The sequence below is a fragment of the Chenopodium quinoa genome, unplaced genomic scaffold (genome assembly GCF_001683475.1).
Source record: "Chenopodium quinoa cultivar QQ74 unplaced genomic scaffold, ASM168347v1, whole genome shotgun sequence".
In the NCBI taxonomy this organism is placed as follows: Eukaryota; Viridiplantae; Streptophyta; class Magnoliopsida; order Caryophyllales; family Amaranthaceae; genus Chenopodium; species Chenopodium quinoa.
The window spans coordinates 555,880-565,000 of record NW_018743623.1 but is presented as its reverse complement, the minus strand read 5'-3'; positions in this window follow the sequence as shown (position 1 = coordinate 565,000).

The window sequence follows — 9,121 nt, the reverse complement described above, 5'->3', positions numbered from 1 at the left end:
AGGTGTGATTTCAGGTACAAATTTCCTATAAACCTGTAAAAAGGGGCGTGATCAAGCAATAACAACAAATCATGAATAATCAAGCAATGTATAATTATTGACACAACAATCATCATTATAATAACATCGTCAAAACACGATTAATAGCAAGATCCTAGGCATGATACTAAACGGATTACTAACAAATCCTAGCATATCACTAATAAGAAAGATCAAAGCTTTAGCCTAAACATGATACTAGAAACCAACATGATATTAGAAATATTAGAACATCCTAACATGACACTAGAAATCAAAAGAACAATTAAGTAATTGAATTGCTCACTTTGATTCCTCGTACCTCTTTCTATCAAAAAAATACACACGTTAGTAACTTCAAGAAAGATTAAATCAAACAAATAAATCAAATAAGAATTGAAATATAGATTTGAGACTAAACCCTCAGAACTATCAACCTTTCACGTCGAGGTCGAAGGCAACTACGAGATTGGCTTGGAGTATTCAAATCTCGTGATGGAAGTATGATGTATGATATCAAGAAGGTGTTGGGATGTGTTTAGGCTAAAGCTAAAAAGAAAGAGAGAGAGAAAAAAGATTTTAGCTTAGAGAGGGAAAGATATAATGGTTGTTGGTGATCAAACTTCTTGATGATTGAAAACGGGGTGAAACGACCTCTATTAATAGGGAAAGAGTCAGAATCCGACTAGGATTAAAACAGGCGCTATCGTAACGCGATATTTGTATCGCAGCGCGATAGGATTATCGCAACGAGATATTTCTATCGCTCAGCGATATTTTTAGAAGATAGAATCCGTACGGAATCCGACTTCCAATCAAATTGGGTTAATCGAATATCCGTACTTATTCTAATTTTATCAGAATTAAAATTATTGAAAAACAAGTGTTTTATCTGATGTAAAATTCTTAAGTCTTTATCTTTTCAAAAATAGGATAAACCAGAACCTTCTAGAAGATTCTAGAAGCTAATAATAAATCCTAAGGGATTTAGGATTGAAAACAACCTTCTAAAGGATTCTAGAAGCTTTTAATAAATCCTAATTGGTTTAGGAATGATGTTAAGGTTAATGGACCCTCCACATGGTCATTGGATCGTAGGTAAGGCTCGATTTAGGCTCGGGTTTAGTATTTTGGCCATAACTTCTTCGTTATAACTCAGATTTAGGCTTATAATATATCGTTGGAAAGCTCTTTTCAATCCCATCCAACTAAGAAATTATTATACAAGGATTATGGACCAAAATAAACTGGTTTGGAAGTTTTTATAAATTGGACACGAAATGAGTGATTGTCAAAGACACGAAATGAATGATTTTGGGTTTAAAGGCACAAAATAAATGATTTTGGAAGACACGAAATGAATGATTTTGGCTTTAAAGGCACGAAATGAATGATTTTGATTTAAAACATTTAGGGAAAGGTAGAAATGGTCAAGGCTAAAAGAATTTCACGACACTTTTTAACTCTTCATCTAACTCGATAATCAAAGACGTGAAAGGTACTTATCACTGGGTTTGGTTTTTGGGGAGACACAATCAGGTGTTTACAGTACCAGATCAGTTGTGTGTGGAATTTCAGAAAATGAATTTGGAGGTTATGGAACATGGAGAAGTGACTAGGATGTTGAATGGATGGATGAATTAGATAAGGGAAAGTCAATTGGAAGACGAGAAGCTAAAAGCAATAAAGAAAAAGATCGATGAAGGTTAGGTGTTGGATTTCACCATTGGTGATGAAGGGAGTATTTGTTTCAAGGGAAGATGGTGTTTACCACAGAGTCGTGGAGATTTGAAGCAGAGATTGATGGAGAAAGCCCATAATTCTCCTTATTCATTGCATCTCGGAGGGGATAAGTTGTATAAGGATATGAAGAAGACTTTTTGGTGGCCTAATATGAAGAAAGAAGTAGTTGAATTTATGGCCAAGTGTTTGACATGTCAGAAAGTAAAGATTGAGCATTGTAGGCCTTAAGGAAAGGTCCAATCCTTGGAAGTGCCAAAGTGGAAGTGGGATTCGATTTCTATGGATTTTGTTGGAGCATTGCCTAAGACCAAGGCTAGAAATGACACTATTTGGGTAATAGTGGACAGGTTGACGAAGTCAGCAACATTTATACCCATAAGAAGTACTTGGACTATGGATCAGTTGGGAAGAGCTTATGTGAAGTTTGTGGTGTAGTACCATGGGGTACCCACAGATATCATTTGGATACAGATTCAAGGTTTTTGTCTAACTTTTGGCAAAGTCTGCAAAAGGCGATGGGAACGAAGTTGTTCATGAGCACATCATTTCATCCTGCGACAAATGGTCAGACCGAGAGAACAATTCAGACATTGGAAGATATGTTAAGAGCATGTGTGATGGAGTATTAAGGGTCTTGGGAAGACCATTTGGACTTGATAGAGTTTTCTTACAACAACAACTATCATACAAGCATTGGAATGACACTGTTTGAAGCTTTGTATGGTTGGAAGTGTAGAATCCCAGTTTGTTGGAACGATGTAAGTGAGACAATGGTACTTGGGCCAGAGATGATTGAGGATATGGGGAAACAAGTGAATTTGATCCAAGAGAAGATAAAGGCAGCCCAAGATCGCCAGAAAAGTTATGCTGATTTGAAAAGAAGATATGAGGAATATGATGTGGGAGAGAAAGTATTGTTGAAGATTTCACCCATGAAAGGAGTACTGAGGTTCGAGAAGAAGGCAAAGCTAAGCCCAAAGTACATAGGGCCTTATGAGATCATTCAGAAAGTGGGAAAAGTGGCATATAAGTTGGATTTGCCCAATGAGTTGGAAAGGGTTGATAACGTGTTCCATGTGAGTTAAATTCAAAAGTATGTACCTAATGTGACACATGTGTTGCAACCTGAGACCATTGAGATGGATGAGAATTTGACCTTTGAGGAAAGACCAGTAAAGATTCTGGATACTAAAATGAGAAGCACAAGGAACAAAGATGTGAGAATTGTGAAAGTGTTATGGTCGAACCATAAAACTGAGGAGGCTACATGGGAAGCTGAGGCTGATATGAGGAAACGTTACCCAGAACTGTTTGACTAAGGTTAGTGGTCGAGTTATGGGGGCATAACTCCTTTTAATGGGGGTAGAGGCGATAGAGTTTCGCGCGTTTGCGTTTGGAGTCATTTTTGAGTGTTTTTGAGTCTTCCTTGAGTTAGTTGCCGTCGTGAGTCGGGTTTGGATGTGCATGAACCAATAACTTAAAATGATTTAAAATGATTTTCGTATCTCTTTTGGCTAAGTTACGGGACAAAACTTCTTTTAAGGGGGGTAGATTGTAGTACCCCGTATATTTGAAATGTATTTTCTAATTAATTAATTAATTATTATTTTTTAAAAAGGGTATTTTAGTAATTTATTTTACTATTTGAATTTTGGAGCCAAAATGATATTTGAATTTTGGCGCCAAAAGTATTTTAAAACTTAATCATTATTTTTGGTTAAGATTTATTATCCATTTATTTTATTTTAAAAACTGGGTTATTTATATATATTTCGGATATTTGAATTAAGCAAAAAAATTATATTTTATTATTTAATTAGTAGGTCCAAAAATTTCTAATGATTGGCTATTAATTTCGGATTTTCCTAACTAGTATGGGAAATCTGATTGTCTTAGTTAATTAATTTAGTGAATAATTGGTATTCTCTTAATTAATTATTTTATACAATATATATTATTTACACAATCATTTTTAATCCTTAAAATCTAGCAATATTACTTCCTAAATTCTACTAAAGAGGTCCGAAAATTTGAGCTATGGAGGCTAAAAATTTTCGGCCATCTTGGTTGATTTTTGGGTAATTTATTTTGGTAATTAGTATTTTTAATTATCTTCCTTAAATCTATTATTTTTCCTTAATTCTTATTTCCCATCTCCTAAATATTTGATCATCTTATTTCCCTACCTTATTTCATCCTTAATTATTCCCCAAGCAAAGCCATTTGCCATATTATTTTTCATGACAACATACTTTCCATAAATTAATTATTCCTTAGTCACCTTAATATTAAACTTTCCATAGTTCTTTAGCTTTCTTATCCAAATAATTTCCTTAATTCTTTTACCATAATTATTTCTACGTTCTCCTACCAAAATTCTTGCATGAGCTAGCCTATAAACACCCTTTGAATCATAGCTAAACACTCACACCAAATTTTCTAATTTCTCTCTTAATCTCTCCTCTTTTTCTTTTGCTCTTGCACGACCACCACCACCAATCACCACCTCCACGCCGACTGCCACCCTCCCCGACGCCAGTATCCACCTCGGCAGCCACCTGCCGTCGGCTGTCTCTTCTCCTTGTCGCCACCTTTCTTCCTCTTTTCCTTGGTTTTCAACCTCCTCTTCTTCTCTTCACTTAATTAGTTATATTATTATTATTATGGGGGTTTAAAAATTATAATGAGTATTTTAATTAAATAAAATCATTTTATTATTTAAGTTTATGAAAAATAATTTATTAGGTTCATGTACATATAGTTGGGGGTTTTATTTTAATTGTTGTGATTATTTGTTAACCTCATATTGATTAAGGTTATATTTATTTGTAGGGTGTGTTTGACAAGAGTGATTGAAGTTCCTTTTTGTGTTGCTAGCAAGGATCAAAGGTACGTTTAGGTGGCTAGATACCTTTGAAATTGATTGGATTGAATAAGCATGTTTTGTATGATTTTTATGATGGTTGAATTAAATTGAATTGAATTATGATTTATGAAATAAAAGTATGTTTAAAGAATTGGTTTTAATGAATAAATTGAAGGATTGATTTTATATCATGTTTCGAATAATTAAATTATTTATCATGTTTTAAAAAGGTTTGATTTTGAAAGCATGTTGAATTAAATAAAAAGGAGCTTTGAGTTGTTATTATAATGATTGGAATTATTGAAGTAAACAGGATTTATTGAATTATTATTATTAAAGCGTTACAAGCATGTTGATAGTAATCCCACTATGTGGATTTAGTTGATAATACTTTGGGCTTTGTATGACCGAGTCTTTCCTCAACAACAGCCTTGCAATATAAGGAGACTAGCTTAAGGGGTGTGCACACTTGGGTGAGGAATTGGATTTAAAAAAAGAGGAATTGGTTTATTAATTAAAATATTGAATTATTGGAATTGGTTTTGATTAATGAGTTTGGATTATTAGATTAATTATTGGAATTGATTATAAAAGCATGTTTGCAAATAAATTGAGTTTACTCATCTTGCACTTATCGTACTTAGCATATTTTGCTAATCCGTAATTCTTATTTATTTTGGTTCGCCATGTTTACCTTAATGGTAAGCACTGTTGACTATTTTCAGGCGGAGTCAATAATTGAACATATGGGAGTCCCGGGATATGCTTCACCTAGATCTAGGAATGTTGGTCTTTGTTTCCATTTTGAGTACTCATAACATTGGTTACTATTTTCAATAATAAAGAAAGAGTTTGAGTTTTCGCTGCGAAGTTGTGGTTTTTAATTAGAAGTTTGAGTAGCCTTGCGTAATCACGCGGCGGTAATACGCCTAAGTCTATCTCTACGGTATAATTATATGTATTATACTAGTATTTTTTGTATAGGGAGATTTGGGAGTGTTACATGGACGCTCGAGATATGTCTCGAACTGACTGGCAAACTGAAACAAAACCTTGAAAGGAACTTGCCTAGGAGGGCTGACTTAGTTTCGTGGTGAAGGATGAAACAATTAAGCACGACCACTTCACATCATCATCAGCCTCAATTTTGAATGAACACATATGAACATATTTATAAAACACTAACATGATTCTTTTCTTTTTAAATGATAAATTCTATCAATTGATAAGTTTAAAAGATATTTTCTAGAGATAAGTTTTCCGAAAATATATCTGTTTGTTACTAATAAAATCTATCAATAATAATAAGATATAATTAACACCAAACCAGATTTTATTCAAAACTTATTATTTTAGTTAAAATACTTTCTTATCTTTTAAAACAAACTTATCTTTTTCCAAAAGGAATTTATCAGAAAATAAATATCTTTATTAAGTGAACCAAATCTCTTAAAGATATGCATGTACTAGTGTAGACACCTGATTGTGTCTCCCCAAAAACCAAACCCAGTGATGAGTACCTTTCACGTATTTGATTATCGAATTCGCTAAAGAGTTAAAGAGTCTTGTGAAGTTCCCTTAAGCCTTGACCAAATTCCTCACCACACTTAAAATGTTTTAAGTCAAAACCATTCATTTCTTGTCTTTATACCCAAAATCATTCATTTCGTGTCCCTAAAATCATTCATTTCGTGCCCAATCCATGAAAACATCCAAATCAGATTATTTTGGTCCATAAACCTGGTCCAATTATATATTTTTGGATGTGGGTTGAAAAGAGATTTCCAACGATATATAATAAGCCCAAATCCGACTTATAACGAATAAGTTATGGCTAAAATACTAAACCGAGCCCAAACCGGACCTAGGTCCATCCTAGCTACGACCCAATGATCATGTGGAGGGTCCACATACCTTAATTTCAATCCTAAATCCATTAGGATACATTAGGTGTTTCTAGAATCCTCTAGAAGGTTCTAATTTATCCTTTCCTCAAAAGATAAAGATTTAAGAATTTGATACTGAATATAACATCTCTTTTTTGATAATCCTAACCCCAGTCAAAATAGAATACGTATGGATATTTTATTAACCTAATTCTATTGGAAATTAGACTCTCTACAGATTCTCATCCTCAGAAAACCATCGTAGGGCGACAGAACCATCGCACCGCGATGGACCCTTTCGCACCGCGATACTCTTATCGCGCTGCGATGAGTCTTGTTTTATTCCGTTTCAGATTCTGACTCTTTTTTATCGCTTTAACTCTCTTTTTCCCTATAAATAGAGGTCGTATCACCCTATTTTAAAATCACCAACAATCATCATCATCTCTTCTCATCTTCTTAATCATCTTCTCCCTCTCTCTCTCTCTCGATTCTTCATGTTCTTAGCCTAGCCTAAACACATCCTTTCCATAATCAAACACAATACTTCCTTCACGGGATTTGAATACTCCTAGCCAACCTCGACGTTGCCTTTGACCTTGACGTGAAAGGTTGATAGTTCTGAGAGTTTGGTCCTAAATCTATATTTCAGTTATTTGATTTATTTACTTTCCTGATTTAATATTTCTTGAAGTTTACTTACATGTGTATTGTTTTAATAGCAAGAAAGCCAACGCATCAAAGTGAGTAAATCTACTCTCTTTATTCTTTGATTTTTTAGAGTAGAAATCATGCTTAGAATATTATTTTAATTCCTAGTATCATGTTAGGATGTCTTTATGATTTCTAGTATCATGTTTAGTATAAAGCTTTGATTTTGATTATTAGTGACATGCTAGGATTTGTTATTATTCTGTTTAGTATTATGCCTAGAATCTTACTAATCATGTTTTGATGATTTTGATTATGATGATGATTGTTGTGTCAATTATACATTGCTTAATTATTCATGATTTATTGCTATTGCTTGATCACGCCCCTTTCTTGCAGGTTTAAAGGGAATTTGTACTTGAAATCACGCCTAATAAGATAATTAATAATTTGATTTAGGCTAATATGATTTTAACTCAAGTTATCACTAATAATAGATTTAATTGTGCATTAATAATTAACCAACGTAGATTAAATATGCTTAGGATTAATTTGATGTATGTATGTTGATCGAAAAGTACACATAAATATCATAAGAATTAAGTAGAGGCCAATTTAGGGCGGGTCCAATCTCTTTTAGGTTGGATTCGTACCATCATCCCCGAACATCCAGTCATGGTTCCGAACCACTATTGAGTTAGCAATAACCGTGATTGTGAATGGGGTGTAACCTTCACACCCGTGAACGGTTTACAAGCTCCTAAAACTTGTTGGCGACTCTTCAATCTCTAGCTTTCTTCCCTTGTAGCGCCGCCATGCTCAAAAACATGATCACAATGGGGCTTAAAGTTGAGTTTGAAAAATTCCCTACAATTTTTGGCGACTCCACTAGAGAGGATTTCTAGATTAATTCCTAAATTTTATTTTGCCAGTTGATTTAGAATGGGTGGATGTGACTTGAAAGATTCTAGATATTCATTGTGCGTAATTTTGATTAACATTGTGCCATAAGCATAAAAAGGTTTGCATTGGAAAAACCATCCATAATGAGTCAAAAACATAGGAATATACATGTAGGAAAGGCCGGAAATATCTTTCACAACTACAATCGAAAAGATGCTACAAAAAATCGGAAAAAATCGAAAATTGAAACTACCGCAGCACGTCAGAACCATCGCAGGACGTCAGAAACCATCGCCAACCAATAGTTCCATTGCGCCGCGATGGAGCTATCGCTGCATCATAGTTCCTGCCGTCCAGCGATACGATCTGGAGACATTGCGCATGAATTCTGTCTTCTTGTTTTGCCCGATTCTAGTACTGTCTCGACAGTTCTACTTCCTTATTGTGTTTTTTCGACTTTTCTAAACCCATATGTGTTCTACATATGGTCTTAGCCCTTGGGAATTCACGCTCCGTGCAACAATGGGTGAATCCGAGTTTGTGAATTCACCAAACCATGGAAATGAGTTTAACTTGTGGGGTCCCATCCATTGTGCCAACCCTTCTAAGGTAAGGCTTTCGCGCGATGCATCTGGACTCATAACAATTGACCCTCTTGGACACCATAATCCTTGACCTTAGAGAACTAGAGCCATGGTTAGGTGGCAAACTCATTGCATCCATATTGTGACTACTTGACTACTTGTGCATGCCTTAATTGTGATTAAACTAACCCCTTTGTGTTGACTTGTTTCTTGTAAATAAAGTCTAATATACTAACCAAGGACTAAAAAGGACTTTGCTTAATTAAATTGGTTAATATGAACCTATGAAGTCTAAATATACTTGACTTAGCAGACTATAGGCTTAAACCTTCGAAAGAATCACCGAAAACAAATTAGATTGACGATCTAGTATCAGCGTGTTAAGCGCAGGACACAGGTATCCATCGCGCCACGATGGTGCGAGCGCCCTACGATGGTTCGGCTGATTCCTTCTGAGTCTTCGCGTCGAG